Here is a 13,130-nt window from a genome sequence, read left to right on the forward strand (position 1 = left end):
TACCAGAACTGTTGGGACAAATATTTTGAGAAGTTGGGTAAACATTTGTTAGTGGATTGAGACCTTGGAGATAAGCAAAGCAGTCTGACTCATGTTCCTAATGTGGTTTCAGGTAAATTTACTTTCTGAGTTTCATAAAAACTCTGATGCAATGAGCAGGTAGCTGAAAAGTAAGTTCATACTAGATAATCATATTTGATTTTAACCTATTTGAGCCTAGGAAGGATAGTTATGCTGAGCTACTTAAATGTACCAACTTCTGCCCTGGCTGGTGTAGCTCAGTGGATTGAGCGCGGGCCTATGAAACAAAGGGCGGCTGGTTTCATTCCCAGTCAAAATGGGTTGCACGCCAGGTCCCCCTATGTGTGATAGGCAACCACACACTGATGTTTCTCTCCCACTTTCTCCTTCCCTTCCCCTCTCCCTAAAAATAAATAAATAAAATATTTTTAAAAAACAACAAATATAAATGTACCAACTTCTTACTAATGAAGAAACAGTCATAACATGGATAAAATTTTAGAAATCTTACAAATTAGTAAATGGACACAACCTTTCCCCTCTTTTGCTAGATGTTATAAAAACACTGCAAATATTGTAACTTGAACTTTATTTCTTTATTTATTTTAGCCCTTAGCCATTTGGCAGTAAAGTTATTAGAACTTGGGCAACACAGAGGAAAAATGAGAGTAAAGGGAATCTGTTTCAAACAAAGAGAAGTGACAGAAAGTTTATACAGTTCTTACCAACAGAAACTAGGAGACAGACAGCTGCATGGGCTAAATTCTCTCCCAATGATCTATCTTCATCTTTGATCTTTATCTGATATTAGATAACATTTTATCTACAAACTACAACTGTGGCAAAAGATTGCACATTTAGTATTTCTTACTTTGACCTACACCTTCTGCAAAATGCTTGATACATAATAGTGATTTTGTTGCATCACCTCACACATTTTTATAAAAATGGTCACTAGAATTCAGTGACAAACTGCATTAACTACCAGAGCTCTTACATAAGAATTTACTGGCCTAAAAAGCAGGCCAGATTTCCATGGTATGCCAGTGGCTGATGGTAAATTTAATTGGAAATAAAATGTATTGAATCATTATGGATCTTTCTATAAGATTAAGGCAAAGTTAGCGGAGTTTGTTATTATCTTTTCATAAATATTTACAAAACCATTTTTATAATGCCATGTGTTAATATTTTTCCCTCTAAAAACAAGTAAACTTTCAGGGTGCCTCTGTGTGGTGGAGAAGGCTATTTACTAGTTGGCACTGCACCTTAGTTTATAACTTTATGTATTATATAAGTAAGTGATGGGTTGATAACAGATATTTAGTTGCTTCTTTCCAAAAGAAAAATGAAAACATGTCAAATAGCTTTGAAATCGGAAATAAATTTGTTGACAATATAAAATACTGCATAATACTTCTATGAAAGACTTAGATGGACTTTTTCACAATATATTTTAGCAATTATAAGACACCTCTTGAATGGGTAAATGCTGAGCAACCATACCCTTAGAATATGAGCAGCTTGTGGATAAATGTATTCATATCAGGATCTGTATTTTTCTCTGGCTTAAAAACTTCTAAGCTCATGGGAAAATTTTTGTGAATAAATACCTCACAAATTCTCTTGTTCCTGAGTATATTTTCATTATTTATATGCTGTGGTTGCATTATTTAGAATATGGTTATTTTTGACTCTATGGTATCAGTCTATCTTAGCATATATGAAATCTCTCATAGTAAGTATATTTCTATCATTTTTCTTATATTTCTAGTAATTTTTACTGCTATAATATTTGTGCATATAGATTTATATTGTATCTGATTTCCACATTTCATCTTTTATTGTTATAGAATGTCTCTCCTTTTTTTAGGTAGTGTCTATAACCATTAATTCCTTCTGGTCTAACATTTCATTTCTTTTTGTTTGTCTTATTCCAGTCTTATATTTTTTAATTTTCATTATCAATTATTTTTACATTTTTGTGAACACTATGTATATAGCTATTTCTGTTACTATTTAGTGCAATATGTTTCTGCCTTTTTATGAGAGACTCATACACTGACATTTAGTGTAACAAGTGATATACTTGATTTTAGTCTTAGAATCTTATTGCTAATTACTTAGTTTATTCTGCTATGACATCTTTTTTTCTTCATTTTTCTGATTGGCTCAAACTTCTCCTCCTTAACTTGAGAAATTTCAAGAATATTTCCATCCCATTAATCACCTTCCATTTTCAGGTACTAATAATCTGTGTTTTCATTTTACAAAAATGAAATGAATTTTCCCATTTATTTCCAGATACTCTGTTCTCCAAGTTATTTCTTTAATCTGAAAAAGAACATGTTATTTCCCCATGTTATTTTTCCATTCCTATATGAGATCTTGGGAATGATTTTATATCCCTCCAACGTTCTACTTAGCCCCAATTCTTGAGTTTGGCCAAAATAACTTAGAATTTCTAATTCCAGACAACTATTATACTATCATTGGCAGTATGAATCTTTCATGTCAAAGCATATGATACATTCCTATGCTTTGCCTCCTTGCACAAAGATTACAATCTCCGCAGGGAAGAAATATCCACAGGGAACCAACAGTGAAGTAAAGAGAGCCAGGGTACAAATTAATGAACTGGAACATAACAAAAACAAAACAAAAAATATACAGAACTGCCAGAAAATTGAACTGTATGGAAGTCTGACAACCAAGGATTTAAAGAAGAAATATTCATCGAGATGAGTAGGAGGGAGATGAGTAGTAGGTGGAGATGGGCAGCCAGAGCAGGGGGGACAGGGTATGGCAATTGTGAGGCAGCAGTGACTAGGCAGTGTCAGCAGTGGCCAGTGGAAAGGGCAGCCCCACATTAAGGATATCTGGGGACTGAGCTTCGGGCCAGACCGTGCAGGCCAGGGTTCCAGGGGTAGGAAATAAAGCCTCATAAGTCCTGGTTATAAAAACAAGTGGGTGTTTGGGCAGTTGAAGAAACTGCTGGTCTCTCAGAAGACTCTGTTGAGAGGACCAGCAGGGTCCTAGAATGTATAGATACCCACCTACTCTGGAATCACAAGCAGGGCAACAGCTAGAGGGGCGCCGGTTGCATAAGGAACTGGAAGTGGGGTGACTGCAGAACAAGCCTCCAGCAGTCAGGCAGCAGCACTGTTCCCTCTCTGACCCCTTCCCCACATACAAAATGGTGAAGTGGGCTGAACCCACCCTAATAATTACTTAAGGCTCGGCCGCATGTAACGTAACAGGTGTGTCAAGACCAGTGATATTAAATGTTAAATGTTTGTTTCTGGGTATTAGGTAAGCTCCTTTGACTACATAACAGGTCTTGACACACCTGTTACGTTGTCAAAGGAGCTTACCTAATACCCAGAAACAAACACAGGAAGGCTGCCAAATTTAGGAGACAAAGAAATATGGTTCAAATGGAAGAACAGAATAAAACCTCATTAAAATAATTAAGCAAAATGGAGAAAACCAAACTATCAGATGCAGAGTTCAAAACACTGGTGAGAAGAATGTTCAGAGAAACCACTGGGTATAGCAAAGTCATAAGAAATAAATATTACACTAAGTGAAATAAATATCCACAGGGAACCAACAATGAAAGGAAGGAAGCTGGGGTTCCAATCAATGAATTGAAACATAAAGAAGAAATAAATAATCAACCAGAACAGAATGAGTAAACAAAAACTTAAAAGAATGAGGAAAAAATAAGAAGTCTCTGGGATATCTCCAAATGTGCCAACATCTGAATTATAGGGATATCAGAAGGAGAAGAGGAAGAACAAGAAATTGAAAACTTATTTGAAAAAATAATGAAAGAAAACTTCCTTAATTTGGCAAAGGAAATAGACATACAAGTCCAGAAAGCACAGAGAGTCTCAAAGAAGTTGGACCCAAAGAGGGCCACACCAGGACACATCACAATTAAATTGCCAAAAGTTAAAGATAAGGAGAAAATCTTAAAAGCAGCAAGAGAAAGGCAGAGGGTAATGTATAAAGGAGTTCCCATAATACACTCAGTTGATTTCTCAAAAGAAACTTTGCAGGCAAAAAGATACTGGCAAGAAGTATTCAAAGCAATGAAAAGCAAGGACCTACATCCAAGATCACTCTATCCAGCAAAGCTTTCATTTAGAATGGAAGGGCAGATAAAGTGCCTCTCAGATCAGGTAAAGCTAAGGAGTTCATCATCACCAAGCCCTTATTATATGAAATGTTTTTTCTCTAAGAAAAAGATCAAAAGACTTCTCTAAGAAAAAGATCAAAACTATGAACATTAGAATGACAACAAACTTACAACTATCCACAACTGAATTTAAAAAACAGAAACAAACTAAACAAACAGCCAGAACAGAAACAGAATCTTAGCTATGGAGATCATCCGGAAGGTTATCAGTGGGGAGGAGGGAAAGGGGAAAATGGGGGAAAAGGTACAGGGATTAAGAAGCATAATTGATAGGCACAAAATAGGGGATGTTAAGAACAATATAGGAAATGAAGAAGCCAAATACACTTAAATGTACAACCCATGGACATGAACTAAGGGGCAGTGGGTTGCTGGAGGGAAGGGGTGTACCACTGAGATGGGGGCAAAGGGGGAAAAATTGTGTCAGCTGTAATAGCATAATCATAAAATATACTTCAAAAAGCATAGGACACATTCCCAACATATCTATCTTTTTTCATTGAAAGGCAATTTCACATTGTAGGTATGAGCTTGGGCACTTGAATCAGACTACCTGGGTTTGTGTCTCAGTTCACCTGCCTGATAACCATGTAAGTTTGGTCAAATAAAATTTTTGGGGGTCCAGAGTAATAATAAAATAAAAATAAAATCATAGTGGTTTAAAATACCCACACTCTTTGAACTTCCCTTCAAAAAGTGGAACTTAATTTCACTCCTGTTTCATGTATCCTGAATTTAGTCTCACTTCTCATCACTAGACAGTGTGTGACATCTGAGATGAGGTCATAAAAGACTGTGGTTTCTGAATCTCTCTCAGAATGCTCACTTTGGGGAAAGGCAGCTGCTATGTTAATAAACTCAGACAGCCCTATAGACAGGCCCGCACAGGAGGAGCTAAGGCTTCCACCCAATAGCCATGTGACTCAGTCATCTAAAATGTGGGTCCTTCAGCTCCAGTAAAACCTTCAGGTGCCTGGAGCTCTGGCTGGACACATCAGTATTCCTTTCTCACATTCTTAGATGGTCCATGGCCAAGCTTAATGGAGACTTTGCCACAAAATGTTTGATTTCTTTCCATCTTGTCTCTAACCATGCTGCAGGAGGTATAAATAGGAGATGGGGGAAAAGAAATATTCTGGAGGAGATAGAATTTGGAGGAAGTTACAGTTTGCTATGTGACCACTCCTAATTCCCATAGGGTTGGACAGGGTGGACTGAGGTTGGAACATAACACTTTTGAAATTTGCATGTAAGCTGGACCTACATTATGCTATCTGCTTCTCATGTGGAGATTTCTGAAGGCAAGAGACTCTAGGCAGGATCTGAGCCAAGAGGAGATGGTGGAATCACGTGCTAAACAGAGTCACTCACCTCCTCTTCATCTCAGAGGACAGTGAATAAGAGAGAGATCTGAGATTAGCTGAGGGGTAGAAGTCAGTTGTGAGCGAGCCTGGCGCTGGAGCAGTGGAAGAAAGATGGACATAAGTCTTCAATGAGCATGCATGATTTGTGGGCTCCGAAGAGAAATGCAGCTGAGTTTAGGCTTAACAGGGGATTAGGAAAACACACCTATTAGCTACATGGGAACCAGCACATTAGTAATAATTTAAAAATCAGACTCCACCTGCCCAGTTTCTGGGCAGGACAAGCTGATGACCCCAGCAGTAGAAGACAACGTGGTCCAGCTGTTTCCACCAAAGAGACATTAGTCACAATGATTTTAGGAAGATCATTTAAGCAGATTCTCTTTGTGCCTTTCCTTCCATTCTCCCTCCCACAAGCATGGACCAGTGATGAAAATGTGCTGATACTGACAGTACTTGGATTTCACTGTCTTATCACCTGTGACTATTATTGTAAAAAGATTTTACAGAAAATCTTAGATTGGACTAGATTATTAAATAAAAACATTCAATTGTCTCATCACCAAGTGAGAACAGGGGCTCTGCAAATAATAATACAGTTGGTTATGGAAAGGGTGACTGTGCATTAGTGGTTTCACTGGGAGAAACTGGTTTACACCTTGTGTTTAGGCTTCATTGTAGGGAGGTAGTGCAACCATCTCATCTGACCATGAGGGTACAAGCCTCATAACAGAAGCCAACCAGCTAAGACTAGCAGAAAGATTCCAGTAATGTAGGAGTTTAGTTAACTTGAATTAACTTGGACCTGCCCTACCTCTAACTTTATATCAAATGAGGTCATAATTCCCACTATTTTTAAGCCATTTTGAAATTAGTACCTTACAACCCAAAGTATCCTGACACATCATCCTCTTGTACTCCATGGTTCATCAACATTTGATACATTCATTAAATTAATATCTTGATGTCTATCTCTTCTATGTAATATAAATATGATCTGAATATCCATCCAGAAATTATAGTTGGTCTGTAATTACAATGTTATTCCTTCTCAGCCTTCCTGTACTATTCTATACATAGGCAAAGCAAATTTGAATCATTATGTTGATTAGACAAACCATAGCCAAAAATCAGGATTTCCTATTATACATTTATTTCAATTATGGGAAAAGCCAAAACCTTTCTTTCCTATTTAAGACTCCTCTAGAAAAGTAATTGAAATAAAGTAATACAATTCTAGAATGATTTGTGTACTATCTAGACCAGAATAAGGATGTACCTCCAAAAACTATAGGTATAGGTGCAGTTGTTCTAGAAATAAGATCTTCATGAAGAAAACCTTAAATGAGTTAAAACCTTAACTCATTTTCTAACCTCATTTTCAAACTCATTTGACTAACCTTAAGTTGATTAGATAATTTTTTTATAAATCTCTTTTTCAAAGAGATTTTATTTATTTATTTTTGGAGAGAGAGGAAGGGGAGGAAGAGAGGGAGAGATATATCAATGTGTGTTTGCCTCTCACAATCCCCCTACTGGGGACCTGGCCTGCAAACCCATGCATGTGCCCTTACTGGGAATTGAATTGGCAGCCCTTTGGTTCACAGGCCGGCACTCAATCCACTGAGCCACAACAGCCAGGGCTAGATATTTTTATTAAATGAACCCTTAGCCAGTGCATCTTTTTATGATTGCAATAATTAAAGTATAATACATATTCAAATCAGTAAGTGAATTTGTTAAAACAGTATGCTCAGCTCAGTGAAGACTCTTGAATTAACAGAATTCAAGTACCGTATGTTTGTATTACAAAGCATTTGCCTCATCTTAGTTTAATGACTGTCCTGTCTTGCACTACAAGAAATTTTACTTTGATTTCATTTTATACTATTCATAGGCTCATATCCATAGGCCATAGGCTGCATCTAGATATGAACATAGATGAGGAATTTTTCTTATTTTTTAATTAAAAAAATATATGTTTTATTGATTGTGTTATTACAGTTGTCCTATTTCCCCCCTTTATTTCCCTCCACCCTGCAAACCCCCTCTCACCCACATTCTACCCCACCTTAGTTCATGTCCATGGGTCGTACATTTAAGTTCTTTAGCATCTACATTTCCTATAGGAAAAGAACTATTCTTAACCTCCCCCTATCTATTTTCTACCTACCATTTATGCTACTTATATCCTGTACCTTCTCCCTCATTCCCCCGCTCCCCTTCCCAGCTGATAACCCTCCAAGTGATCTCCATTTCTGTGATTCTGTTCCTGTTCTTGTTGTTTGCTTAGTTTGTTTTTGGTTTTTTTGCATTATTTTATGTTCAGTTGCCTGCCCTGGTCCTCCACTCTGGCCCAGAGCCCTCTCCACCTTTTTGTTGTTGTTCTTTTGATTGTGCAAGGAAGCACAGTGTGTCTACCTACCTCTATCTTGGCTGAAGTGGGGAGTTTGTTAATATACTTGAGAAATACCAGGGACACAGTCCAATTAGTTTTTCATTCTTTCAGTCATATTTCCCACTACTCTGTCCAACTTTGCCAGTAAGGTCCATGACATGATTTTCATTTCATATGAGCAACCAGCAAAATGATAATTTCATAATTTCATTAGTTTTTCTGTACTATGTTCTTAAAACAATTCATGTTTAAAACAGTGAAGGAAGACTTCTTTTTACAGAAGAGTTTGGAAAGAAAACTTACTATTTTTTTCATGTTGCTATCCTCAAGTTGCTTAAAATCATGTTGCTATGATTTTAAGATATCTTTCGGAGATTTTAGGAAGATCATTTAGCAGGAAAAGTACAAGTAAATTTATATTGTATTACAATAAACATTTTTCTCCTAAATTACTTTTGAAATTATTCTTATGCATCTGGTGATACAGGAAGAAGAATTTAATAGAGTAATATAGTGCGGTAACTTGGGTTTTAGTTCCTGTAGTTCAGGGGTGTCAAACTCATTTTCACTGGGGGCCAAATCAGCTTCACAGTTGCCTTCAAAGGACCAAATGTAACTTTAGGACTGTATAAATGTAACTGCTCTTGAACAGTTAAGTGAGAGTTCTGTGCTGCCGCCAGGTAGCAACAAGGTGCTGGGTGAGATAAAGCAAGGGAAAGGGCCAGATTCAGCCTTATATTTGCTACCTGTGCTGACGTTGGGAACTGCCCTGCCTGGTTTCAGAAGCTGTAACCCACCCAAGGCTAAGGCTGAGTGATCGATCTTTGGACCATAAGCCACTTAAGGAGACAAAGCTTATCTCCCTGGCACGGGTGCTGACTGCTCCTTTTACTTCACCCTGCCTGGCCCCCAATGTTGAATTAGGTTCAACAGAGAAAGGGGGTGATGGACCCTCACCCCTCGGCTATTACATAGCCTGAGTCCTCATTCTGTCTGCAAGATATCTCCTAATTTCTTGGGGGCCTTACTTCCCCTGCCTGACTTAATCCTGAAACAATGCCTTAAGCCTGAAACAATGCTGGAGGTGGGTGCCACCCTGTGCCGGAAAGGGCGGGTTCCCTAGGGTGATCAGGCCTGAGAAAGAATGCAAGCATAAAATCCTGTGAAACCACAGGACTCAGTAGTCTGTGTGAATTTGTCTCGTATCTCATCCACAATGCCATGGACCCCATGAGCCTGGGTTCGCATCATGCTGTAGTTGAACCCTTGTTTGAGTTACATCTGGAAGAGATCCAACGGAGACACACAGCCAAGGAAACTGGTAAGGGTGATGGCAGACAGTAAGATTTAGATCTCAGTCTTCATTACATCATCATTCAACTTTCACTGGCATCACAGCAACTCATTCATTGATTTTTTAATGGGAGCTTTGAATCATTGAACAATTTTTAAACATAATCTTCTAAGTAAAAGAATATGTATTCATTGACTCATTTGTTTATCAAATTATCTTTAAGTAACTATCATGTACCAGGCACTGTCCTAGACATTGAAATACAGCACTGAACAAAATAAATAAATTCTCTGTGCTCATGGAGTTCATACCCTTACATACTAGTTGTGAGGAAGAGCCACATGCAAACAAAAAAATGCAGTTCAGGAAATAATAGATGCTATGAAGAAAAGTAAACCATGGGAGAGGTTACACAGAGTGCTGGGTAGAGGTACTAGTTCATATAGATTGGCCGGAGAAGGCCCCCGTGATAAGATGACATTGAAGAAGAGAGTGGGCCCAGTGGATTCCGAAAAAAGAGTACTTCTAATATGCATAACAGTAACTCCAAGTTGCTGAGGCATCTTTGTCCTAGGCAGACCAATAAGCAGAAGGAAAGTGCTGTGGCTGGAACATAGTGTTCATGTTTGGGTGGTGATGGAAGATCATGTAGTTCATAAATGGTTTTGAAAATCACGGTGAGAACTTTGGCATCTACTCTGACATGGGAGGTCATCGGAGGTATTTGTGGAGAGGAATGATAGGCTTAGAACACAGGTGGCGAACACAAGGCCCATGGGCCGAATCTGGTCCTCCACTTCATTTTATCCAGCTGGGCACCTTGTTTCTACCCGGTGGCAGCGCTAAGCTCCATGCCCCTAGTTAGGGAGTAGTTACATTTATACAGTCCTAAAATTACATTTAGCCCTTGGGAGGCAACTGTGAAGCTGATGTGGCCCCCGGTGACAATGAGTTTGACACCCTGACTTAGAACATAAAAGGATTGCTCTGGCTGATCTGTAGAAAATTGATTTGTAAGGCAGTAAAAATAAGAAAGGAGAGAAATTAGGTGATGGCAGATGTTCAGGTAAAGGCTGCTGTCTTGGACTAGGGTGGTGCAACAAACTGATTTCAGTTGGTGGGCTCAATTAATGAATCCCTGCTTATTCTTGTTCTCTTTTGAGCCTGACTTGCCTGCTGGAAGATGGGAAAGCATGTGGCACAGAGCCCAGCATCCCAGCTGAAAGCATTCTAGGTCGGCTAACTGGCAGCTGCTCGGCACATGCGAGCCCCACTCAAGACCAGAAAAGCTTGCCCAGCTGAGCTGAGCAAGATCAGCAGAGCATCTCAACTCATAAACTTACAAGTGTAGAGGAAGTTGTGACACAAAATTATGGAATAATTTTGTGACAATATGGTATGAACCGTATTTATTGTATTGCAAGAAGCAGATGGCAATCATGGAGGTGACTGAACCAATTGGCTGAGTAAGAGAAGCCATGTGAATCCAATATTCCCCTACTGGACAATTAGAATAATGAATGTGGATGATGGAAGTGTATAGGTGTGTGTGTATGTGTATAAAATATTATATATATATATATATATATATATATATATATATATATATTTAATTCTATCCCAAAGATATGTTTAGTGATATTAGCTAGAGAGGAAGGGAGAGACATGTTGATGTGAGAGAGAAATATTGATCAGTTGCCTCTTGTAGTTACCCAAACGGGGGATCGAACTAAAAATCTAGGTAGGTACCCCGACCAGGGATGGAAGTCACAACATTTTGGTGTACAACACCACTCCAACCAACTGAGCCACCTGGCCAGGGCAGTGGAAGTGGATACCGAATCCAGATTGAATTCTTGTTCAACATATTGGGACTCGTTGAAATAAAAACCATAAAATAAAAATCGTCCTCAATGTATAAAAATTTCTGAAGTAGTGTTCTTCTTTCTCAAGGAAAAAATCAAACATCATGATGGCTTTGGCTAGAGACAGAGAAACAAAAACTCACTTAAAAAGCTGCTTCTCCCACACGATCGCAGTTCCATTCCCAGTCAGGGCACATGCCTGGGTTGCAGGCCAGTTTCCGATTCCCGGTTCCCGACAGGGGACGAATGAGAGGCAACCGTACATTGATCATTGATATTTCTCTCTCTCTCTCTCTCTCTCTCTCTCTCCTTCCCTTCCCCTCTAAGATAAATAAATAAAATCTTTTTTTAAAAAGCTGCTTCTTTTTATCACTTTGCTAAACGAAATATACCAAAGTCATACACCCATTTTTAAAAAATAACCAGACTTTGAATAAATATTCCTACAACTATTGTGGAACTGGACATTGATAGATGCTGACCCTTTACTTGACTGGGGCTTTTCCCCTTCCAGTTGCTGTGATTGCTAGTAATGGGTCACAGCTGCCCATTCCCCTGAGACTGCCCTAAGCTGCTGGGGCTCATCCACCAGCGAATGCCTGGGTGCATGGGATGAACAACTCTGTGGTGCTGTTTACATTCCAGAATTGCTCTGTGATCAGATAGAGGCTGGATCTCAGTGGCATCCCCACTGCTGCTTAGCTCCCTTTCTTGGTTCCCTCCTGAATTCCTCAGTCGCTCATCTGTACCCCCTGAGAGTACACTCAATAGAACACTTGGCTAAGAATCCCTGCCTCCCGCTCTGTTTCTAGGAAACCTGAGATAAGACATACAGCACTGGACAATTTGCTAAGTGCTCTTGGCCAGTGATACCATCAGATTACTATTATTTTTAATATTTTAGCTGATTCAATTGTCAGGACATATCAATGGGCATTTCATCAATTCCATAGAAACATTGAGAGAGCATGCAATGCAATATTTTCCATGATTTATTGAACAATATCAGAGAAGGAAGTCACTTTAACATTTTTCTGAAAATAAATTTTCTCAAAGGGAAGAATTGTGTGAAGAAATCTTAGAGTGTTTATTATATAATAAATTATTAGTAATTTGGACTGGTGGAGAAAGCTAAATTGAATTAGTGAGAAAGACAAATATTATTATTAAATGTCTCCAGTTTGTGGCTTTTAACCAAAATGATCACTTCATGTTTGGGAAGCATCATGTTAGTAGCTTTTCATGTTAATACAGTAACTTCTGCATTGATTTTATGAAGTTATTAGTGTGAGATTGGGGAAAAAGAAAACAAGTGTTAAATATAGAGAAAAGAATTAATTTGGGGAAGACATGTTTAAATACCATTTAAACTAACTCCAGGGGAGTTATAGTTAAAACTATAAGTTCTTTGAACTGCATTTTGTTTATTTTATTAACTATTGTTTGTTAAAACCACATTGCAAGTGAAGAGAATATATTGGTATCACTGTAAATGTTGTGTTGAAATTGACCTGTAGCTGTAACTATGTATAAAAATGTCACAAACCTCAGCCTTAATTCTGAATCATACTTTATGTTATGGCTACTCTATAACACATAGTTCATACAATTAAATGGTATGTTCGAGTATGATAGAAATTTAAAATTACCTAATATAGATCCAAAAGAAAGAGATGTTAGAAAAATCTAGTCCAATTTCTATATTACTCAGCTAGGAAACTGCAAGTTAAAAGATTAAGTGACATTCAAAGTCATGGAGTTAATTAGTGTCATGCCTGAAACTAGAAGGCAGAATAGGATGTAATAAACATATTCATTACAAGGTATAACTGTTGTGCTTGTTATTCTTATCTTTAAAAATAATGAAAATACATTGAAAAATGGAATGGAAAATTGATAGTTATCAATATAATTGTTTCAAATAGTTCACTTATCCACATAATTCAGGTAAAAGTCACCATTGTAATTTTATCCTAAATTAAAT

This window comes from Sturnira hondurensis, unplaced genomic scaffold (assembly GCF_014824575.4).
Source record: "Sturnira hondurensis isolate 20B ecotype Veracruz unplaced genomic scaffold, ASM1482457v3 Scaffold0007401, whole genome shotgun sequence".
NCBI classification, from domain to species: Eukaryota; Metazoa; Chordata; class Mammalia; order Chiroptera; family Phyllostomidae; genus Sturnira; species Sturnira hondurensis.